This window comes from Bicyclus anynana, chromosome 6, assembly GCF_947172395.1.
Source record: "Bicyclus anynana chromosome 6, ilBicAnyn1.1, whole genome shotgun sequence".
Classification (NCBI taxonomy): Eukaryota; Metazoa; Arthropoda; class Insecta; order Lepidoptera; family Nymphalidae; genus Bicyclus; species Bicyclus anynana.
In genome coordinates this window covers 7,963,365-7,988,100 of record NC_069088.1, presented here as the reverse complement: position 1 = coordinate 7,988,100, position 24,736 = coordinate 7,963,365, and the positions used below count along the sequence as shown (strand labels likewise).

The following is a 24,736-nucleotide window of genomic DNA, read 5'->3' as shown; positions in this document are numbered from 1 at the left end:
CAATCAATATTTATTTGCAGATACAAGTAAAGGTGGTAGGTTGAAACAAATTGTATATTAATGTATCTTGCCTATATGGCATGCAAATTACTATGTGTTTTTAAATTATTTGAACCTATTAGACTTCATTTAATATTTACAGTATACAATTTACATTTTACAAAATTTTAATATTGAATAATTAGTGTGGACAATCCAAATGATAATGATGAATCCGGTGGCAGATTTTAAGGGAGCGGAAAATTTGGACCAAAACTGTATCTTGCATAAATAGAAAATAGTTTTTATTGGATGTTTTGCACTTTTACTGTATTATCTATGTTTAATCTGTAGACAAGGGAGCGAAACAAAAAAACTATATTTATTCAATTAATGCTAGTTCCAAAAATTCTGAAAATTGTTTTTATACAACAATTTGTGTCTTCTATCCGTAAAAAATCTGCTTGTAAAGTATAAATAATAAAGACCCATTTTGAGGCATGTTTTTATTTTTGTGACACTGACGTCTGTACTAAACTGTTCTAACCTAAATAGTAATAAAGAAATACTGTACTTATATGAAAAACGGGAGTCGGGACGAATACGGGACAATTTTTTTAGCTCAGAAATGTACCAAGGTATCAACGCAGAAGCTATTTTTCGTGTAATCTTTTTCTAGGTTTAAAAAAAACTACATAATTTAAAATGTCTCAATTGATGAAATAGTTATTTTTTTGCGAAGTAAGGTAAGAGAAGTCAGTAGGGGCGACAAAAATTGAGCAACCTACTGGCGGTAGCAATTCCGCCTCTGCTCTCTGCTCACTGCTTTATCAATAGATTACTCGCTAGCACGCTACTGACGTAAGAATTAGTATGTGACGTACGTATACATCAATAAAATGACCATTTAGAACTGACTCAACTGAATTCCAATTAATTATATTTATTGCTTGTGCGCTCTACAGACGATGCTCTAGCGACCGATAAATCGCGATCTAAGAGGCCCCATTGACGGTCAATTATTCAACGTTTCTGAAAAGCAAACGGCAGTACCCACGCGGCATACTATACAAGTCATGTACGCAGTGACTAAAACACGATCAATTAAAGTCGTGGGTGCCACAGAAACGTGAGAATAATTGACCGTTTGTGACTAGCATAAGGATTTCAGAGATTTTTCGGCATTGGCGGATTTACAAATTTGCCGCCAGTAGGGTATTTTTGCAGCCCCTACAGCTGAACTCTGAAAATCGATAGGTATCCTAGTTCACAATCAATAACCATTTTAAACTGTGTCAATAAAATGGCAAGTTTTAATATTTTTGTAAGAGGCGGATTGGCAGACTTCTTCTTCTACTACTACTTCTTAACATTTTCAGATTTTTTTATATGTTTCATGTTAAGGCACATTAATAAGTTTGCTTAAAACCTAACTTATGTAGAAAGTAGGTACCTGCATAAGTTAATTAAACCATATACGAGTATTATACTATAGGTAGTCATTTAAAAGCTTATTTTTGTTCCGGAAAAATCCATGGAAAGATCGAACTTTTGGAAGATAGAAGGTTTAAGCACAATAAACCTATAACCTCCTCTATCTTCCAGTGAAAGTTCCATTAAAATTGGTTCAGCCATTCCAGAGATCAGTCCAAAAGATAGACAGAAAGTGGAAAAAAATATTCTTTTTGTGTTTCAGTATCCTGTAAATAAAAGCACTTGATCAAAGACAGTTCAACTTTATTAACGAGTAGGTTTTTGTAGATTAATGACATTGACCTATTTGACGAAATGAAACTTAACTGTAATTGTTATATGCTCAATTAATGTAGTTTATCCTAAACGCAGAGGTAAACAAATAAGTGCATGATGTTCTTTCTTACAGATTTGCTTAGTGGATGAGTCAATTAGCCTGCGTAGGGCTTCGGGTGACAGCGCGGCGCGCCCTTCTGTCGGTGGGAACGGGTAGGCGGTGGGCTCGCACTTGACGCTTCACCGGACACGAAAACTACGCTCCTTGGAACAGAGAAATGTCTTGAGACGGTATGTTTATTAAAATAATCATTATTAACCGGTATGTTTATTAAAATAATTATTATTTTAATAAACATACCGGTGTGTAAGCAGTACCAGTCAGCCTACCCAACTGCCAACCTCACCTGCTCATGGTGCACCCTGCAAATGGACCGACGATGCTCTGGCGACCGACTAGCGGTATAACTATTCTCAACAGGCTGGATTTTATAAATGGCACAGGCCGGTGTCGGGCAGCAGCGACACCGGTGCGGAAAAATCCATCCCTGCGAATGACCAATCCGCATGCCCAGCGTGATCATTCTTTGGGCATTAACCTACATGGACAAAACCAATTATTGTTATAATTTATATTACTTATAATTCATTTATTTCATTCATTTTCCCGTGAACGGGAACTACGCGGATACGGGAATAAAATATAGCCTATGACACTCGCGTGCCTTTTTGTGGTAAAAGAATTTTCAAAAGCAGGTCAGTAAATACAGAGATTACCCCCTACAATACCATAAACTATCTCTTTATAATATTAGTATAGATGTCAGCTACTCCACAGTTTCTCTAGCTTTAAATCAGTGCCAACAATAAGAAGAGTTCAGGAACCGCGCTCCATTGGCGCCGAAGTTACGCCATCCCTTCCAAGTTCCACTCGACCTGAGCAACCATGCCATGATGACTTTTTAACCGACTTCAAAAAAAAGGAAGAGATTCTCAATTCGAGTCTATTTTTTTATTATATTTTGTTATATCTATTATGTATACAAATATTTTAGAGACGTGATAGCCTAGTGGATATGACCACTGTTTCGATTCGGAGGGCATATATTCGAATCCGGTCCAACTTTTCAGTTATGTGAATTTTAAGAAATTAAATATCACGTGTATCAAATGGTGAAGGAAAAACATCGTGAGTAAACCTGCATACCTAATTTTCTTAATTCTCTACGTGTGTGAAGTCTGCCAATCCGCATTCAGCCAGCGAGGTGGACTAAGGCCTAACCCCTATCATTCCGAGAGGAGACTCGTGCTCAACAGTGAGCCGAATATGGGTTGTTATTAATGATGATACAAATATTTTGCCGCGTTGGTTCAGTAGTTAGGTTCGACTGTGTGACTTCGGAAGACAAGGTTCTAGTCCTGGATTGGGCTATGAAATACTGAGCTGATCTTGCTTCTAAGAAATTCTCATTACAATTTATCACTCCGGAGTTGGAAAGTAGGTTGTGTTATACCCCTTTTTTATTCTTTATAAGTTAGCCCTTGACTACAATCTCACCTGATGGTAAGTGATGATGCAATCTAAGATTGAAGCGGGCTAACTTGTATGACGTAGGATGAAAGTCCACACCGCTTTCGGTTACTACACGACATCGTCCCGAAACGCTAAATCGCTTGGCGGTATGTCTTTGTCGGTAGGGTGGTAACTAACCACGGCCGAAGCCTCCCACCAATAATCGTTGAGATCGTCACCGATTCAAACATAACCCAATCACCCAAAGCTGAAGAAGCGAGGTAGGTTTTAGCTATAAATCTACTCGTCTGTCAGGAGGGAGGCCTAAAACAATTTCCCAACTCAAGGCTGTTATTGAAAATTTCCTGAAAAAAAAAGGAAATCGAACCTTGGACTTCATGAATAAGCTAACCTAACCACCAATGCGGCAGCTCTTTTTACCCAATTGATCAGATTAGAACCATGACACGTTTCTGAGTATACGACATTAAATAATATGTTGAGTCATATTAATTGCACACTTATTAATTTACATTATAAATTCATATCCTTTTTCCCGCTAATTTAATTAGAATTTATTCAAACTGTAATTTAAATTTATTATGTTCTGTACCGTTACAAAACTTAATTTAATTGTGTTCTATTGACATATTCTATTTAGAAAATAAACCAAAAAAATAATCATTCTGGCTGTTAAATAAAAAAATCAATTAAAATTGTTTTTCTCGCAGCAGGCGCCAACATAACTTCGAGAAGGAAACAAAATAATAAACCATTAAATTCATTAATTAAACGTTATGCAATAGCAAAGGACCGCTGTGGCCTTTAATTCCTCGATATTATTTAACTACATCTTACATAACCTGAACCGAATACGTATTTCACCGTATAAATAAGTGTATAAAAGTGATTTCCGCACAGCTCAAGATTAACACGGCGGTGAGGTAATTAATCACCGACCTTGACAATCTCTTATCGTTCAGGAAAATACTCAGGAAATTACTCAAATGTCTACCTAGCTATAGCCGCTCGTACCTAGGCGTAAGAAATTTTATACGTGCACCATCGATCAATTGTAAAATTTTACACAAATTTCCTGTTTCGCCAAAAATGAATTAGATACGAACATTGATATTGCTCTGGTAATAGTTGGTTGGTTTACAAACAAAATAAAATTAACTACTTACATGTGTTAGATTTTTAATTATTTAACAATTATAAATAAATAAGATAACATATAAAAACTCCTTCTTACATATAAATATTTTAATCTGTACTGTTTATTAATGATTATGGTTTTACTCTGAGGTTGGGTTTGGTAATGGGGATGATGACTAGGTTTGAATATATTGGTTTTTATGATACATTCGGGTAAATAGGGTCAATGTTAACTAATTTATACATAAAAAGCAAAGATTGTCTGGATATTTGCAAAATAAATGAGATTATAAAATTTCAAAAACTACTAAAATTTTTTTATCGTAATTAGATGAAAATTCATACAGTTTTAGCTTCCTTGCATTAAATGTGACATTTTTTAATATATGAACTATAAAGATAAACGCACAAATAACAAAGATATTAGTAATTTTGTTTGAACGCGCATACAAATCTAACGATCATTACATTGCCTATGACGTCATTTTTTCGAGCCATTTTGTATGGGGCGTTTTTCAGGGATCCGCGGCAGCGCCGCAAATCTGACCCTTTAAATCCCTGTAGCTCCGAAAGTAATGATCGCAGATACCCTGTTCCTTTTACAAAATTGCTTTACTATTAGTATACTCTTAATTTATATACAATTTAAAAAACTGTCATCATCCCTCATTAGTAACACAATAGAAAAATTGTAAAATACAGTAGTAAATTTATATTTAGACGACGACGACGATAGTTTTAAGTGCTTTGTATTATTTTTAAGAAAAATTGTAATATTTAAAGCAGGGCCTATAAGGACTTGTATGCAAGGCCGTAAAATAAATTAAAAAAAAAACATGTTATGTGAGGTTAAGTTAAATTTAACTAATGTAATCACCATCTAATAAAGTAACGATTTGCTTAAAAATGAGTATTAAGATATTTGGAATACAGTTTAATCATTTCAGCTTGTGTTTCTTTTATCTCAATTTGCACACATGTAAACGTGGAATGGAACGCACTATGCTTAACATTAAGAAAATAGAAAAAAAATCACACTAATATAAGATTTGCGATAAAATCCATACATGCTGTAACACACAGTCAAAAAATTAAATGGAAATGGGCTGGGCATATAGCCAAAATCAAAGACCGTAGATGGACAAGAACGGTGACATTGTGGAAAGAGTTAGGTAGACCTAACTCTAGATGGGACGATCAGCGATGATACTAAAAAAATTGCAAGCCCACAAATCCACAATGGCTACAAATTGTTAAAGACAGGGAAAAATGGAAATCTTTGGAGGAGACCCTTATCTGAAGGGGGTTCCAGTACAGTATTAAGGTTTAGATTAAATTTTATTTGCACGGTGGAAAAAACCAGCGTCATCTGCGAACTACTAGTAGGTATATCTATTAACGATATTTTATACTATAGACACGTTACGTGGCTACAAATTTTGACGGCCTCCGTGGCGCAGTGGTATGCGCGGTGGATTTACAAAACGGAGGTCCTGGGTTCGATCCCCAGCTGGGCCGATTAAGGTTTTCTTAATTGGTCCAGGACTGGCTGGTTACCACCCTACCGTCAAAGACGTACCGCCCAGCGATTTAGCGTTCCGGTACGATGTCGTGTAGAAACCGAAAGGGGTGTGGACTTTCATCCTCCTTCTATCAAGTTAGCCCGCTTCCATCTTAGATTGCATCGTCACTTACCATCACTTGAGATTGTAATCAAGGGCTAACTTGTAAAGAATAAAAAAAAATACCGCAAAAAGTTATTCGAATTTAACTACTCCACTGAGCGTACACATGCACAATTTTGTGTTTAATTCCATTATATATTTATGTAATAGACAGTTTTTAAAGTTCTTAGCTACACAACATGTTGAGTTGTGTAGCTTTTAAGTTTAAGTATATTTAGGTACTTCGGTAGGTATTATTTATTTAAATAACTTTCGTTGCGACTCAAGGAAATGCAGTCAGTTAGCCGTCTTTGTTCGCCTCAGTTTTGACGCGCTAGTGACATATCTATACTAATATTATAAAGCTGAAGAGTTTGTTTGTTTGTTTGATTGATTGAACGCGCTAATCTCAGGAACTACAGGTCCGATTTGAAAAATTCTTTCAGTGTTAGATAGCCCATTTATCGAGGAAGGCTATAGGCTATAGGTATATTATCCCCGTATTCGTACGGGAACGGGGACCACGCGGGTGAAACCGCGCGGCGTCAGCTAGTCTCTATTATAAAATCTATGCCTCGTCCGAATTGGACATTTTTTGATTTTATACGTACCTAGATATAGTTAAATGTATATATTTTTTGGTGAGAAAAAAAAACTAGGAAAAGCCTAAAATGGGAAAAATCACAGCATGCCATTTTCTAAGATAATTGCGATTATGTCATAAACGAGTACCTATTTAATTCGTCTAAGAATAATGTCAATTTTATAGATGCTCCAAGTTCAGATCAGTCAGTCGAAATAGTCAACATTCGAAATAGAGGAGATTCACTATTCAAAAGTGTTGTTTTTCTTTGGCTGCAAGTTCCGAGATATCTTCGCCGATCGTGAAGTAAATAATTCTATAATTGATTTCTATTATCTATTTTTCCTCATACAGTTAAAAGGAAAATAAATCACATGTTCCATCTCGCAGAAACAATTAAAGCGGCGCTTTTAATTGCTATTAAGTAGTTCTATAAAATAATAAATAAATAAAAATAGCTTTATTTCCTTACAATTACAGACATTTTTTGAAAATTATTATTAAGGTTTACAAGTTTTATAGATTGTTAGTGGGTTAGTTGATATTAACTAATTTTTTTATATTATGTTAGTAATGTTAATTTTTCATTTTTCATTTTATTAAGTAGTTCTACTTAACGTTAAGAGAAAGCTGGTGACGACGTCTTGAAAAAAATATTATTTTCTAACAACTCTAATAGTAAATTATGAAGCAGTTGCATAAAATTTCCCAGGAGGGTTAAATTTTTTATAATTTTTTAATAGTGTTTTGTTTTAAGTACATTTTTTTAAGTATTGTTTTTTTTTATTGAGAAAGAATACAATAAGGAACTTAAGCTAAGTTATCCTAATAACTATAGGTACAAATCATGCCCACGTGGAATGGTGGCAAGAATACTGGTTGCATTTCCGCGCTGGACAGTCAGGCTTATATTTTTAGCTTATATATTTTTTTTATATTTTTACACTTTAAAAATTTAAAAAAAGATAAATAAATAAATGAGAGAAAATAAGGGTTGTATTTAGTATTTAATAGTGTAGATAAGTATTATTAAAAGTTAAATAAAAGTGTAGATAAGTATTGTTAAAAGTTTTAAAATGGTCTAATAAATAAATGAGAGAAAAAAATATAAGGGTAGTTAACATTTGAGTGCATATTATAAAATAAACGAACTGAATTTTTTAATAAATACACCATAAACAAGACAAAACAGCATAATGTAAAAATATCAATCAACGTAGTCAATTCTAATAGCGGGCGCCAAAATTCTAAATTTGAAATTAAATATTACTTTATTATTATGTAATATTACTGCTACTCGTATAGGAAGAGCTGTTCTTTCTCTACATGTGTAAAAATGTAAACAGCGTGTTTTTACTTTTTTATACTAGGTATCAAAATATTGTCTTGCGCTTGAGTTTAATAGTGTCTAATTCATCACAAATAAGAACTCTAACTATTTACTTTATAAAACAGTTCTTACAAAGAAAGATGTAGCTGTACAGTTTAACTTAATTAATTTAATATTGATGTTAATCAATCAGCAATTGTCAGCAGAAATTTTCCACTACGGACACTTTTCCGTAATATCTAAATTTATATATTTACCTATTTATTATCTGTGAGGCGGTAATAACAGTCGCTGTAACGAACGCAAAGGAAGTGAGCGGACGCGACCTTGACATTTCCCGCCTCGCAACGTACGTAGAGCAAGCACGAGGAAGTGGCACCTCCTTGCCGCCTTCCTCGCCACTCCACTGCCACCCACCCTCTGTAACTATGGGGTTTTATCTTGTTACGAACTATTATGGGTGGCACAAGCTCTTCCTAGTATTTAAATCGTTTAAAGACAAATTTAAGTGTTTAAGGGCAAAGAGAAAAAAGTGACAAAACTTACTAGACCTGGCCAGACCTTACTAGCTAGATTACTGACTGACTTACTAGTCGGAATAATAGTTACGTTAGACGTATGTTGTCGCGACATTTTTTGCAGAAAATAATGTGTTCTGCAAAGTTGTAGTACATTAGTTTATTGTAACATCAATAGTTTTTGCAGCGCACGCGATGTAAACAATATTTTAGGTAATTTTTGTATACCTTGGGTTACAATATTAGAGTTTTGGGAAGGATCCCTATTTAAAAAAAATATGATATAGGCACAGGATAGTGTAGTGAAAGAATTTTTCAAATCGATTCAGTAAGTTTCGGAGCCTATACATTACATACAAACACTCAAACAATCAAATCTTTCCTCTTTATAATATTAGTATAGATGTGTTATTCTAACTAAACTGAACTTTTTTTAGGAAACCTACCTATCTAGATATGTTATGTGGGTACAAGCTGTAATGTTGAATACAAAACAAGAAATCGTATCAAGGAAGAGTAATTCCATACGTCCAATGATGTCTCAATAACAAAATAAAAAGTCAACACGAACGGACGCACAATGTACCCGCAGAAGCACACACTCCATCCTACCTACTTGAATCACGAGTTTACATCTTGATGAAGCTATGACAAAACCCCTTTTGTATACGCCTGACATTTTTATTTGCTTTTTACTCACCAACAGCAATAAAAGGCTAAGAGATCCGGCTTCCTAATTAATCTTTGATTTGAATTATTAGGAAATAATCTACCTACAATAATATACCTAATAAAGAGGAAAATTTGTATTCTTATATCAACGGCCTCCGTGGCGCAGTGGTATGCGCGGTGGATTTACAAGACGGAGGCCCTGGGTTCAATCCCCGGCTCAGCCGATTGAGGTTTAATTAATCGGTCCAGGTCTGGCTGGTGGGAGGCTTCGGCCGTAGCTAGTTACCACTCTACAGTCAAAGACGTATCGCCAAGCGATTTAGCGTTCCTATACGATGTCATGTATAAACCGACAGGGGTGTGGATTTTCATTCTACTCCTGACAATTTGGCCCGCTTCCATCTTAAATTGCATCATCACTTACCATCAGGTGAGATAGTAGTCAAGGGCTAACTTGTAAAGAATAAAAAAATAATGACCGTCTTAACAGCCGATGGACGTCCACTGCAGGACACAGGCCTGTTGTATGACAACAAAAATTTTCAAAATATCTTCAATCTACAGACTTGGACCAGTTACAATTACAGTAAAAGTTTAAGTAGGTAGTAGGAACCGTAATTCTACTGTTTGCACGTTCATTGTTGTCAATTATAGGATAAATTATTACGAAATGAATATCCAACGATAGTATTATTACAATTATTTACGGCTGCAGGCTTAAGATTACATCTTTGAAACAAAATAATAAACATTTAAAACGGTAAAATTATTTGTATATTCTGGAACATGTGGTGCCATCTTGCGAGGAGTAGACGAACCTTTGAAAGTTTTATTTATTTATAGATGTCGCTTTAATAAAGCTCTTTTTAAATAATTTTCTGTATTAATCGAGTATAATAAATATAAAATAAAGTTTAATACGTAAATTGCATATAACTTTTTAAATATGTAGGTATATTCGAATGATGAAGTGATATGAAATTATTACAGCATTCTTAGAGTCAATTCTAATAAATAATTTTCCCAAATGTTTTCCCATACCTACTTGTACGTGATAGCGCTATGTAACGTCACTTTACAGTCTGTAATAAATTAAACTTTGGTGTCCTGACTACTTTGACCGCCAAATACAATAATTTGTATTCAAAGTACAGTCGAGCAGAACAAGTCCGCATAGTAAGTTGCCACTTACATTTACTTTGGTGTCATTTAGAGCTTTTTATTTTAATACAAATGTCTTCGTCCAAGTCCAACACTGCACCCGAATAACCGATTGAGAGTTTATAGTTTTTTTGTTCCAATAACAAGTTAGGCTTTGCCTGTGATTTTAGTCAGTGACGATGCAGTTACAGTCATTTTTTCCTGTTACCACCCTATCGACAAAAACGTACCGCCAAGCGATTTAGCGTTCCGGTACGATGTCTTGTAGAAACCGAAAGGGGTGTGGATTTTCATCCTCAAGTTAGCGCGCTTCCATCTTTGACTGCATCATCAGTCAGGTGAGATTGTAGTCAAAGGTTTACTTGTAAAGAATAAAAATGAGATCTATCTTATCTTATCTCTATGAGAAGAAGTAGAAATACTTTATTGCACACAATATAAATAAAATAATTAAAACAAAAAATAAGCTTGCAAAGGCGGCCTTATTGCTAAAACCAATCTCTAATGACAAGATTGCGGAGGAAGTGCGGGAAGGTGCAATATAAACACAGAGTAACCAGAGTGAATCTTTACAAACAGCACAAAAAAACAAAAGTCACGCGTCTCCTTGACGTCTTGACGGTATACAAACTTTTTTCATAATTTGTATTTCAAAATTTAACACTAACAACAATTACTTAAATTAATATAACAATCAATTAAAAAACACTCAATTATTTCAAAACATAAGACGCCATTTTTCTTGAATAATATTGAAAATTACTGATGCGACGCTACGTGTTGTAGATACTGAATCGAAAATGTATTCGTTTTTGAATTTTGTATTTGGAGCGGTTACGACACCGTCGTGTTCCGTGCGCTCCGTCTGCCTATCATTGATTAATCTGGATTTGGTTTCAAAATTGGAATTCTTTCCAAATTTGAATACAATTGGATTTTTTTTTCTGGATTCAAAGTAAACCTTAGTATTTCATAGACCGATGCAGGACTCGAATCCAGGATCTCATGATGCGAAACCACATACGAGTAAGCTTACTACTGGACCAACGAGGCAGTGAAATAGGAATTACAAATAAAAGTAAATAATATCCTTGTTTTTTTGTTGTTGAAATAATGACGGTACCCTTAACAACCACTTCACTCCATTGTACCTTCAAGTCTCCGACTTTAAAGCTCATTGTTTTACTTAATAGACCAGGCGCTGTGAGGTATTGAGTTTGCAAAATTTGAGGATCGCATTCTGTTTACAGTTTTGTACTCAGATTCATCCAGTAATTTCGGAGTGATACAGTTTTAAAAACGTCGTTTTTAACTTTTTTTTTATAGACTAGCTATAAGTGTGATAGTGTTATGTTGAAAATTGAATATTCTTAATAAAACAAGCATTAAAACTAATACAAAGCAATTGTTAAGTGATTAGTCCATATACTCGATACCAAAATCGTAGAGGTAGGGTTAGGGTATAACAAAAGAATGGACCAATAAGCCTCCTGGCAACATCGAAGAATCGTAATCTGCATGCTTTTCTAAGTTCAAAACTGTAAACAAAATGCGTCACAACTGTCGCGGTAGCGTATTGGTAACAACACTTTACTGCAATACGAACGACCTGGTTCAAATCCTGCCTCGGACAAGAAGATTTTTTACCCCCCCGGTGACGCCACTAAGGTCCCATTAAGGAGCATATAGCACTTGCACAACCAGAAAAAAAATGCGGTCCTCGAATTTTGCACACTTAATACCTCACAGTGCCTGGTTTATAACAAAATATATTGTCCGAATGTATCACGTGGCATAAATAAGTAATCGGTTTCACATTACTCATACCATAGAGCGATTAGAGGTTGGATCTATTTAAATGTTAAATTAGACCTATACCTTAAAAAAAGCTTAATACCTTGACCATTTAAATACAGTGCAATGAACTCTTGTTAAGGTATTGCTTCTGTTTGTCATAATTATTTTTTTTAGTTTGTCTGGACTGGTCAACTATACCTAACTATTGTAGAATTCCGATTCCGTTGGTATAAGTGTCATTGATTTTCATGAAATGCAATTTAATAAAAATAAAAGCGTGCTAACTTGTTAGAAGGACGATGAAAATCCATTCCCCTTTCGGTTTTTACATGACATCGTACCGGAACGCTAAATCGCTTGGCGGTACGTCTTTGTCGGTAGGGTGGTAACTAACCACGGCCCAAACTTCCAGCCAGACATGGATTTTGATCAGTCATAATTAACATTAAAAAACTAATTCCAATTTCAAATGAAACACCGCTGCTTTTGGTAGAGTTAATGAAAAGATTCCTAACTTCCTGATTCCAAAGATCATAATGATTAATGATAAATGACGATAAATTAAGGAGTATCTATCTATACCTCAATAGCTCGGTAATAGCGGTTGGACTCATCACTCCTCGTGGTTGGAGGGATGGTGATTCGATCCCCGCCCCGTTGGTCTATTGTCGTACCCACTCCTAGCACAGTCTTTCCCGACTAGTTGGAGGGGAATGGGTATAAGGTCATATTATAAAAAAATATGGCAAATATTCTTTAAAAAAAACGTCATATCACCAACTTATCTTCTATACTTATAATAAATCTGTGGAGAGGTCAATTCTGTACATCAAATATTTCCAAAATAACTATCAGGGGGTGATTAGTGATCGATAGTGATGCCAAAAATGCAATCAGTAAAATTTTTGTCTGTCTGTCTTTCTGTCTATCTGTCTGTATGTTCGTTATAGAAACAAAAACTACTCGACGGGTTTTACCGAAACTTGGTACAATTTATTCTTTATACTCCTGTATATATACAGTTATAGTATACTTTTCATCACGCTACGATCAATAGGAGCAGAGCAATGAAGGAAAATGTTCAGAAAACGGGAGTAGTTACTCCATTTTTTAAGTTGAAACTTTACATCGACTTTAAGACGAAGTCGCGGGCGTCCGCTAGTCTATTATAAGTTACAAACAGTACTTATAAATATTCGGCAGTTACCTTTTGTAATAGATAATAGCTTCATAAACAATAGGTGGGTGTCCCAAAGGACTTCCAACACTTAAACGGTCACAATCTGCATTCCGCAGGCGAACAAGGATCTGAACGCACTTGATGACTAGCGTGGGTCGTCCTGCACATAGTTATTATTCACATTTGGCACAACTCGCCGTGTCATCGCCCCTAGGCTGTAGGGCTCACATAATGTAATAGCTGGGAATCCCGGCTTTCAACATTGCCACTTTATACGTACCGATCTAGAATAATTTTCAAATAATAAGTTCCTTGAAACTATGATAGGTATTGGCAAAGGAAATTGAGATCATGTGTGTAAGTATGTTTCCTGTAGGTAAAGATAGATACTTAGGTATAGGTACATTAAATGCAAGATTCTTAAGATATTTGGCTCGTTTACAGAAAACATATCTCGGAATTAATCGTAATAAAATCTTTTCTTTTAGAATGGGGATGATGACTAGGTTTGAATATATTGATTTTTATGATACATTCGGGTAAATAAGGCCAATATTAACTAACTAATACGTAAAAAACAAAAATCTTTTAGCGTAATTATTACACGTGACATTTTTTAATAAATGAACATAAACGCACAAATAACAAAGATATTAGTAATTTTGTCTGAACGCCCATAAAAATCTAAACGATCAATAAGGTCAGTCGCCTTCCCGATAACCTGGATAAACTAATAGTGGTGGGCAAGGTTGAGGAGAAACGACCACGCAGCCGATCACCTAGCTGCTGGTCTGACCAGGTTAAGTTACTCACTAGTACCTGTAACAACAGCCATTAGAAAAGCTAAGGACTGTGTGGAAGGGAATTGTTAACAACGCATCTTCAGCAATGAAGAACGCGCCCAAGATAAAGATATTGGCTAGTCGTATCCTTTTCAGGCGGAATTTGCAGTCCCTGATGTCTAACAATCGCTGTTTTTAAGGCGCTGAAGCTTCTGTTTTTAGGTCTCTAGTGAATTATCTAGGAAATATGTCCTATAGATGAAATGTAACATTACATTAGCCTTATTAAATGTATTAGTGTGATGATTTAGGTGGACAGACATCAATTACGAACTTGCAGTTGCACTGGTAATAGCAAATTGAATCGTTAACTGAGCAAATACGATAATGACACCAAATTTTAGGATCATAGAATAAGTTCTTCCAAAAGTAAGCTAGATTCAGAAGTCAGCAATTGAAAGAAAAGGAGTAAGAAAGGAGCTAGGAGGAGAAATTACGGTGGAAAACTTAATTACTATAATGTTGGAATCTAGTGAGAAATGTGACCTAATAATATTTTTCTGGAAAGTATATGAAAATAAAGAAAGAAGAATTTTTAGCAGGTAGGAGTTTGGCACTACCCAAACGGGTGGAGATGAGGATTTTCCCCCTACAGAAAAAACAATAAGCCAGCAATTGATTTCTCTTGAACAAGAATACGATGATTATGGTATTAATGATTCAAGAATAAACTGAATAGGTGGATAGTCTACATTCTCTGATTTGAAGTTGCAGCTTGTAACAGAAGTTCAAATCGTTACCTGAATGATAACGATACTAAATCTTAGAACTGTACACTGGAAATCGCTCGAAAACCAAACCAGCAACCAGCTTCAGACTCCAGTTATGGATACATCGATTGTATTAATTACGTAAATGATTCAAGAAAAAAAAAACACGGAAATCCCGTAACGATAAATCTCCTAGACCTCTGACCTACAGCGAGATAGCGTAATCGGATTGGTCATATGGTATTTCCGCGTCTTATTCTGATTTAAACTTGCAATACCGGGAACGCGGCCAGCAGGAAGCTTGTCTCTGCTCTGTGGCGCATACCTGCCGGTATCGATGCTGAAATCATCTTAAATGTTGGGATGGCGACAAGAGTCCACCTGGTGTGTTTATATGACAGATTGGAGTTTGTGTATTTAATAAAATCAAATCAAATCTTTAAAGAGTATAATTGATTTATTTTGCTAAACCGACGAATCCGAGAGACAACGTAACCTAGATCCGCCATAAAATCGAATTCAAAATGCCTGTTCACAATTGAACATTGTAGAGCTTCGCTGCTCAGCTCTTCAACAGCTTTAACAGGGCACATAAGCCTGCCAGAATTAGACAGCAGTAAGAACTTCCCAACTCCGACTACCAATAGAAATACTCTGGAGTTCATTATGGGTTATGACTGTAATTGAACAAGCAAACAGTATAAATTCGACAGTTTACTATGAGTTATAAAGTAGGTATAGCGTAATAAGAAACCTTTAACTACTATCCTATTTCATATTTCAAAAGCCAAGTTATCTACCGAATTTTTGGAATTTCCTTCGCTTACATACATCTTAGGAATGCAAAATAATGAATCAAATGAAATTCAGGTAAATATAGTTAATACCTAACAATTGACAAATTGTAATAGTAAAGTTCAAGAGACCTTTTATTAAAAAGACTATCCACCATTAGTCACAATCACAACCGATTCAACAGTAACGTGATATTCGCACCGCAAACCATCAATCACATGATTCTAATACAGTGACTGAATTTCAAGTGGCCATTGTTATTTTCACATAGTTGTCCCTCATTAATATACCGAAAGAAAAAAAAATGACAATGGTAAACATGTAGTTGGTATGATTCGAAGTTCGAACAGTGTCACCGTCAATAGTTTTGCGGTATTCTCGTTAGTTGGGCCCCACGACCTTACTAGAATACAAAGACAGGTTGACGGCTACTCCCTGGTCCTTATGCAAGTCAACACGCGCGGTCACCGACTCTGACCCCCTTCCCCTCTCCCCGCTGCCATGTGCCGCGTACACTGGTCACAACTCACATTATATCTACCGCGAAAATGGTCATTTCCACGAACGCACCGGAAGCAAGTTTACCGTCCTCTTTTTTTATTAGGTACTGATGACTTCTTTATTAGATTTCGATGTACAGCAGGTACTTTACCTACTGAATGAATAATGATTAATTATTTCTTATAACTCTTTTTTTTTCCGGGTATTCCCTGATATTAAAGTTAAAGAAATATTAGTAAGATATAAAACAGGTAAATATGTACAATACAAGCGTAAGCATATTTGCTATTACAATTTAGAGTTTGTTTTTGAAATTAGATGACTTGGACATTGGAGTAACATGTGGTACGTCGATTATCTTTCTACAATCATGAAGGCTTCGAAAAGTATCAACGAGATTCGTTATCGACTCGTGATCAAGTTATCGATGGGATCTGTCATTCCCATACGTTTTTCTAGTTTTCGTAGCGTTAGCCTCTGTAGAAAGAGAATCGGTATGCCACATAGCTACAGGTTCAGATTCCTTAATGTGGAAGAAGATGTAACAAGTTTTATAATGTGGTGAAGGTGAAGAGTAGTTAAATATCGGGGAGAATTGAATATTAGATAAAACATCCAGTTTACACTGAACAGCAACAATTCAATCATGATGGCAACCTAGGAGTCGTGCATCCTTTTTCCGTCGTTCGACAATTACAAAATTAATTTACATAATTTACCTATTTATATAATATGTACGTTTTTCCCCTCTATTAGGTATAAAAAAAACTTACACTCGAATTGAGAACCTCCTCCTTTTTTTGAAGCCGGCTAAAAAGTGTGCCCTGTCCCTTAGTTGTTAAAAAAGTGATAGTAATGATACAGAATGCCAAACATATCCCGGTTCCAAAATTATAAGCTATACTTACCTAGGTACCCAGAACTTTTGTTTACAGGCACAGAAAACATATGTACAAGTAGTACAGGCAAACACATAAGAAATATGAACTCGATACTGCTTCACGAAACTTGTTCCGAGCGATGATGCAATAGTCTAATTATTTCCGCATCGGTACAACTGACACTATTTAATACCTCCGTAGGACCAGCTGGGGATTGCGTCAGCGGATAGGTTGCGGCATTTGTGTTACATCAAGTGTTGCTTACGCCTCCAGTTACCCAATACGGATGGAGATAAGCTTGCAACTCCCAAGTTCCCGTGCGCGATGCAGGAAATAGTGGAAGAGCCGAGAGCCCTTTGTTTCCGCGGTTTGAACGATCGACGCTCGTAACCTCATTATTCTGTTGTGGGCGAGGTTATCTAATGCTTCCTTGTCTTGAAAGTTGCAACAATGCCTAGGTACTGAAATATTGTTGTGGTCAGGAAGTTTTACTAAATGATAAGCAGGTAGTTTAGTAAATATTCGAAATGTCATCATTATCAACTTATACCTTTTTATTATACGCGATTTCAGATTTCAGTGTGACATCTATTATTTTGTCTACGTATAAAATAACAAATGCCACGATGGTGAAGTTTTGAAATATTAAGTTTCGAGTGTTTCTTTCTTCCAAGGAATTCTCAGTAGCACTCCGGAGTTGGGAAGTTAGTGGCTTTACACACCCGAGTATCACATAGCACGTTAAATCGTACTTTAATTTGTACTCTTCCATAGCAAGATCCCTAAGACTGTGATGGACCTGCCAATGCATAATTTTGGCCATTGGATCAGCTTCCACCTTCACACAAGAACTATAAGAAATTGTAATGTTGTTATCAATTCTAAATTATAATAGGTATGTACGTTTTTTTAAAGAGCAACTTTTCAGTTTCTTGCTGGCTTCTTCTCAGCAGAAACTGCCTTCCGAACCGCTAGTAGACATATAGTCAACGGACGTTTCAAACTAGCCTACTTGAAATAAATAAATTTTGAATGGTTCGGTCCCGATGATTAAAACTTACATCTGACAATGATCGTTAGAGTGTTTTGACTTTATTAACAAGTATCAACCTATATAATGATTTATTTATTTTGCTATCATCCGCGAAAAGTCGACGAACCCATGTGACAACGTCACCCAGGTCCGACAAAATACTCTCTACGTACGTTTCACCCCGAAACCGGAGCATCCTCAGGAGATGTTGACTCTACAACGTGCAATTGCAAAGTGTCCTAAAAAAGTAACCTAAAAAATTTAAAGCTAGTCTAACATACTTTGGTCCAGTATCGGAACGTATTGCAAAAACACTTAGAACTCATGATATAAATGTGGCTTTCAGAACAAATAACTCTCTTAAAAATATTTGCAATGGTAAAGATAAACTAGAAAAGCAACATAAATCGGGAGTCTATAAATTACAATGTTCTGAATGTAATGCAACATATATTGGTCAAACCGGTCGGAACTTTGATACACGTTACAAAGAGCACATATCCGCTGTTCGAAATGACCGTCCACAAAGGTCGCACTTTGCAAAGCATCTCCTAGATACTGGTCATAAGCTGGCAGATAATCATATGTATGACATTTTACACACTTGCAATAAAGGCCTACGACTATGCGTTTTGGAACAATTAGAGATAATAAAACATAATAAGTCAGGAATTACCTTATTAAATGAACAAATAGAGTTATCGAAGTCACCACTAATAAAAATGTTTGAATTCGATGCGAGATAAATCGCTTATATTATATCTTGGCAACGCCCACCTCTTGCCCCACCTACCATTTGGTCTATAAAAGACGAAGCAAAGGTCGAAAACGACACTTTGCAATTGCACGTTGTAGAGTCAACATCTCCTGAGGATGCTCCGGTTTCGGGGTGAAACGTACGTAGAGAGTATTTTGCCGGACCTGGGTGACGTTGTCACATGGGTTCGTCGACTTTTCGCGGATGATAGCAAAATAAATAAATCATTATATAATCATGATGAACTTCCGCAAAGTAACGCCTGCTTCTATCCAGTATCAACCTAATCAGCCAATTTGGATCCTCTTCTAAAGAAGGGCGGCCAAGCCTAAAATGGCTGTATAAAGTACAAAGAGAATTTCTTTAGTACCCACATTGTACATTCTTTGCATCCACATAACAAAAGCTCCAACATAACAAAAAAGCATATTAAATACCTACACAAACCAAATTAAAATGCAGAAAGAACGCTGATGCCCTCAACGATTCCCGATACGAGGCATTGGTCGTTATTTAAAAACAGAACACAACCGTTGACATAATCGCGCCACCATATTGGGCAAAAATACATTGTTTAGTATATGTTCCCGAACAATAGAGCTAACAGTAAGGCTGTTTCTTATTCCGCTCGGACACGGACACAGAGGGACCGGTTGAAGTCTGTAAATTCCGTACATTGTAATTCAGATTGTATGTCGAAACGCACGGGTCGGCATGCGGCTATGCGGATGCCTCGGGACTAAGGGTTTAACGCACTTTGAAGTATGATATAAAACTTTAAAATTTCCATACACAGAGTGACTACAAATATACAGTAGAATCCGTTTAATACGATTTCGCAGGGACCCAAGTAAAAACGCGTCTTAGACGGGAAAGCGTACCTATTATACGGGATATAGGTGGGGGATAGTGAAAAATATAACGATTAATGTACACATACAAAATTATTATATTTGGTGTAAAGACGATCTAATTATGCTACTTATCGTTATCAACCAACATACGGCTCACTGCTGAGCTCGAGTCTCCTCTCAGAATGAGAGGGGTTAGGCCAATAGTCCACTACGCTGCCCCAATGCGGATTGGCAGACTTCACACACGCAGAGAATTAAGAAATTTTCTGGTGTGCAGGTTTCCTCACGATGTTTTCTTTCACCGTTTGAGACACGTGATATTTAATTTCTTGAAATGCACACAACACAACCGAAAAGTTGGAGGTGCATGCCCCGGACCGGATTCGAACCCACACCCTCTGGAATCGGAGGCAGAGGTCATATCCACTGGGCTATCACGGCTCTCATGCTACTTATAGTAATCACTTATTCTGGTATGACAAAAAGATTTTGATGCATTAGCAATTACCAAATTGAATTTTACTTTTGCACTACGTTTTCAAAATTTTCAGTTTAGAATTACATCAGGAGTCGTTTTCTGTAGTTTAAGATATCATGTATTACTCTTGCCTGCAACTTGTTTAAGGACCTTTATGATGTCCTGATCTATCTGTTGTAATTTATTTATCGCATTTGGAATTACTCGCGTGTGACATGTAGACGTATTAAACGGGATGACGAATCGTATTAAGCGTTAGGAAATGTATGAAAACATGTCTCAAGGATTGGCGTAAAATGACGTATTAAGAGCGCGCAGCACGTCGGTACGAAATGGATAAAATTCGAAGCGCAAGCGAGACGCCGAATTATGACTTTCACGTGAGTGAAAAGCACGGAGCGATTGACGCGCGACGCAAATTTTATGACGTGAGCGCCAAAACCATTTTTACCTTATTGCAAGTAAATTAAACAACATAACGAAAAACAAAATGGCCATGTTCAAGATATATACCTAATTTTCTATACAAAATAAAAATTTAAGAAAATAAGTTTGCTTTTCCTGAGATTGAAAGCAAAATGTGAGCAAAACATGTATTTTTCAAAAAAATAAACTATCCAGAAAAGTTTTACAAATTGTGTATTTTTTATAGTCATAACGAAGCTAACACTTTGAAATATCATTTACCCAAATATCAGGCTCCTAACTTTTCCAGAATCTGAGATCCAGAACCATTTGTAACCACCAAATTACATATTGCACACTCTTAAGCGAGAAATCGTTTTAAGCTTGATCGTCTTGAGCGGGTTCTACTGTAGTTACCATAGGTTGGTTCTAAAGTCATTAAAAATAATAATCTACTAACGTTGGCATTCTAGGAAGCTGTAGTGTTGGCTCCTTCCGCATCTCTGTCCACTTTATTAATCAGTAAATGTCTCGCGGCTAATAAAAGTGCGGCGTTTATAGACCCGCCATATAATTCACATAAATCTCGAGCCAAAGAATGGTGATCCCGTGAACCTAAACCGACATCACAGAAACAGATTTCAAAGGCACGTCGTTTTTCATTGACTTAATAAAATCAGGTGTTTATAGAAGTTTGTCATTTTTCAAACCGTCTCGTGAATACTTTAAACAAAATAATGGACTGATGTTGTGTGGAGATAAAATTTTCCATTTAATTTATACACTGAAAACTTTTGATTGATTTATATTTTATGTGTATTAGTATATACCCATTTATTGTAAATATTATATAGGTACATTATACATTACATACTATCTGCGCCCCACTGCATTACCCGCGAATTATACCTACACGTATGTAATTCAATTTTTTCGGGATAAGGCCTGTGTTAATCCAGGTTATAATCTATTTATATTCCAATTTTCAGCTAATTTGGTTTATTAGTCGCGGCGTAAAATAGTAACAAACATTTCTACCACCATAACCATAAGTTTACCCCAAATCTCGGGAAACCATGGATCTTTTCGGGACAAAGAGTAGCCTATGTGTTAATCCAGAGTACTATCTATCTTCATTTCGAATTTCAGCCAAATCGGTTTAGTATAGTTGCGACGCTAAAGAGTAACAAACATCCAAACATTCATACATACTTTCGCGTTTATTTTTATCTGTCTGTATGTATATAGACCAAAACTACCAAATGCATTTTTATTGTGTTTAGACCAACGATATTTTGTACTATAGATAATATGTTATGTGCCAACAAAATCAACGCAAAAAGTGATCCAAATTTAGCTACACCATCGAGCGCACACATGCACAATTTTGTGTTTAATTCCATTATAATATATTTATAAATAAATACATTTATATTTCGGTGTGCACCATAGAATTTATAGTTCTTATACTTCCTAAACACAAAACTCGACATTGTATCTATACTAATATTAGGTATAAGTCAGTCAAAGTCAAAGTCAAAATTCATTTATTTCAAATAGGCTTAGTTTACAAGCTCTTTCGAAGCGTCAAGTAATAATAAATAATATAAAGCTGAAAAGCTCGTTTGTTTGTTTGTTTGTTTGATTGAACGCGCTAATCTCAAGAACTACTGGTCCGATTTGAAAAATTCTTTCAGTGTTAGATAGCCCATTGATCGAGGAAGGCTATATTTTATCCCCGTATTCTTACGGGAATGGGAACCACGCAGGTGAAACCGCGCGGCGTCTACTAGTTGACAATATTTAGGTATTATTTATTTAAATAATTTTCGTTGTATAAGAAATGAAATAATGCAAATTTGTTCGCTTTAGTTTTGATGCGCTAGTGTAGTGCTCTACCTCTATTATAAAATATCGTTAGTTCAGACGAACAAACTCGTGTAGGTAGGTTGTAAGTACAACATTTTTTTCAAACAAATATTAAAAAAAAATCTTTGTACTTTAAAAGATGTATTATAATCGAAATCTTGTAACAGGAACTGCGAAAAATCACGCAAAGCACAATAGACAGGATAGACGTAACGTAGGTACATGACGTCACAACCCACATGCTTTGTTTGTCAACATATCATATTAAAACATTGTTCTCTAGTATTGTACAATGATTCGGCAGTTTTGCACAAGTGCCAAGTGTTTAGTTTTCATATCGAACAATCAAAATAGTACCATTCAATTCTTTTGCGAACGACTGCCGAACTTTTAATCTCTTGTCAAAGCTTTGCCGCTTGCCACATCGCCGACAAAGCTAAAAAAGCGGCGCTTCTATTGTCATGGGTTGACACAACATTTATTGTGAGAAAACCGTCTTTTATTCTGTTTTAGTATGTATGTACTTTAGTATTTTTATTTAGTATACATTCTGTAATTCGATAACATGTTATGGCTACACGACATACACGTGTTTAGTTTTAAGTTTTCGACTACTTGTTTTTCTCTCATTTATTTATTTATCCTTTACCTACATACACAACACTACCTATTAAAAATAAAAAAAAAATAACTCTCCCGCTCGATCAGAGTAAGAATCTCCTCACAATACGCGCCGCACTGCCGTTTTTTCTTTTTTATTATAAGGGTATTCCGAAGATAGTTTCATATAAATATGAAAAAACAATTCGAAACCAAAAAAAAATAGATGACTGACTCATTAATTAGACCATTGGCACCGCCTTGAAAGTGATCAATAGATAGAAAATATTATAATATTTTCTTTCGCTTATTAGTTTTCTGCATACGTTTGTATTTTTGAATTGGGTAGTATTTTTAAATTATTTTTTATATAAATAGCATAGATATTTTTCAACAATATAAATATTTTCGTCCCCGCACCAAAACATTTCTGATTTTAAATAACATATAAAAAAAATACTTTAAAAAAAAATCATCAAAATCGGAGATGTTTCTGAATACTTCCTGAAAACGCTTACTTTATGTATTACAAGCGGACGCCCGCGACTTTGTCCGCGTGAATCTCTATGTAAACTTTCAACTACCCCTACCCTACCTCCACCTACCCGACCCCTACCCTACCCTTACCCCTACCCTACCCTTACCCCTACCCTACCCTTACCCCTACCCTACCCTTACCCCTACCCTACCCTTACCCCTACCCTACCCTTACCCCTACCCTACCCTTAATGATGAGTTAGAGTGTTATAAACGTAAGAGTAGACAAATATAATCAGAACTGCTAAGCTATCGGGAGTTACACGTGTTATTGCGAGTCAACCATAAAAGATAGACATAAGCTGTTACGTTTTTTAGATGTATAATTTTAATATAACCTGCCCAGGAGTATGACGAATAATTGTACCAAGTTTCGTTAAAATCCGTCAACTACTTTTTGTTTCTATAAAGAACATACAGATAGACAAAAAATTTACTGATTGCATTTTTGGCATCAGTATCGATTATTTATCACCCCCTGATAGTTGTTTTGGAAATATATTTCATGTACAGAATTTACTTCTCTACAGATTTATTATAAGTATAGATTTGACTCCACTTAGCTTCATTGCATACGCACGCCTGACCAAGAAAATTAGCAATTGCGCGCATCAGTGAAAACAACATCACATTTTCTATATTGGAGTTTTACTCCAATAATGATTTGTGGAGCCTGCAACTTGGTTATTCCGGTCACTGAAAAACGAATGAAGTGTTACAACAACATACAACAGTGAGTGCTCACTTTTACACCATTCAGAGTGCGTAAACTAGTGCGTGACGAACTTTCTACGCACCGATCGAAGTGGATTTGCCTTGCCTGTGTTGCGAGGCGCCCTAAAGAAGATAATAGCCCTAAAAAATATAAAAGAAGATACTCCCATAGGACCAAAACTGAGAATTAAACTGCGTTATGAAATCACCCCCTCACCTACAACCTCTGATACAACACTAGTCTTTTATGAGAGATATTCGGAGCTTTCGTTCAGAAATGAATGAAAAACATGAACGCCAGCAAGTGACTCTAACCGATTCTAATACCTTATACCCAAAATCGATATATAGGCATTGCATGAATGGTGAGAACAGATTCTGAAATCAAAAAAATAAAGGCCGCCAATTTGAAATTTCTTATTACTGCATCGATTTCTTTCGAAGTAGATATTTAGG

At 35.8% G+C, this 24,736-nt stretch overlaps 1 long non-coding RNA gene across 1 annotated transcript; it reads right to left on the bottom strand.

The window, feature by feature from the left end:
- Positions 1 to 1,699: 1,699 nt before the first annotated feature.
- On the bottom strand, positions 1,700 to 2,667 carry LOC128198180 (uncharacterized). The gene is made up of 2 exons (XR_008250916.1): positions 2,136 to 2,667; positions 1,700 to 1,992 (listed from the first exon to the last, which is right to left on the bottom strand). It is a non-coding gene; the product is annotated as an uncharacterized LOC128198180 (long non-coding RNA).
- Positions 2,668 to 24,736: the final 22,069 nt, after the last annotated feature.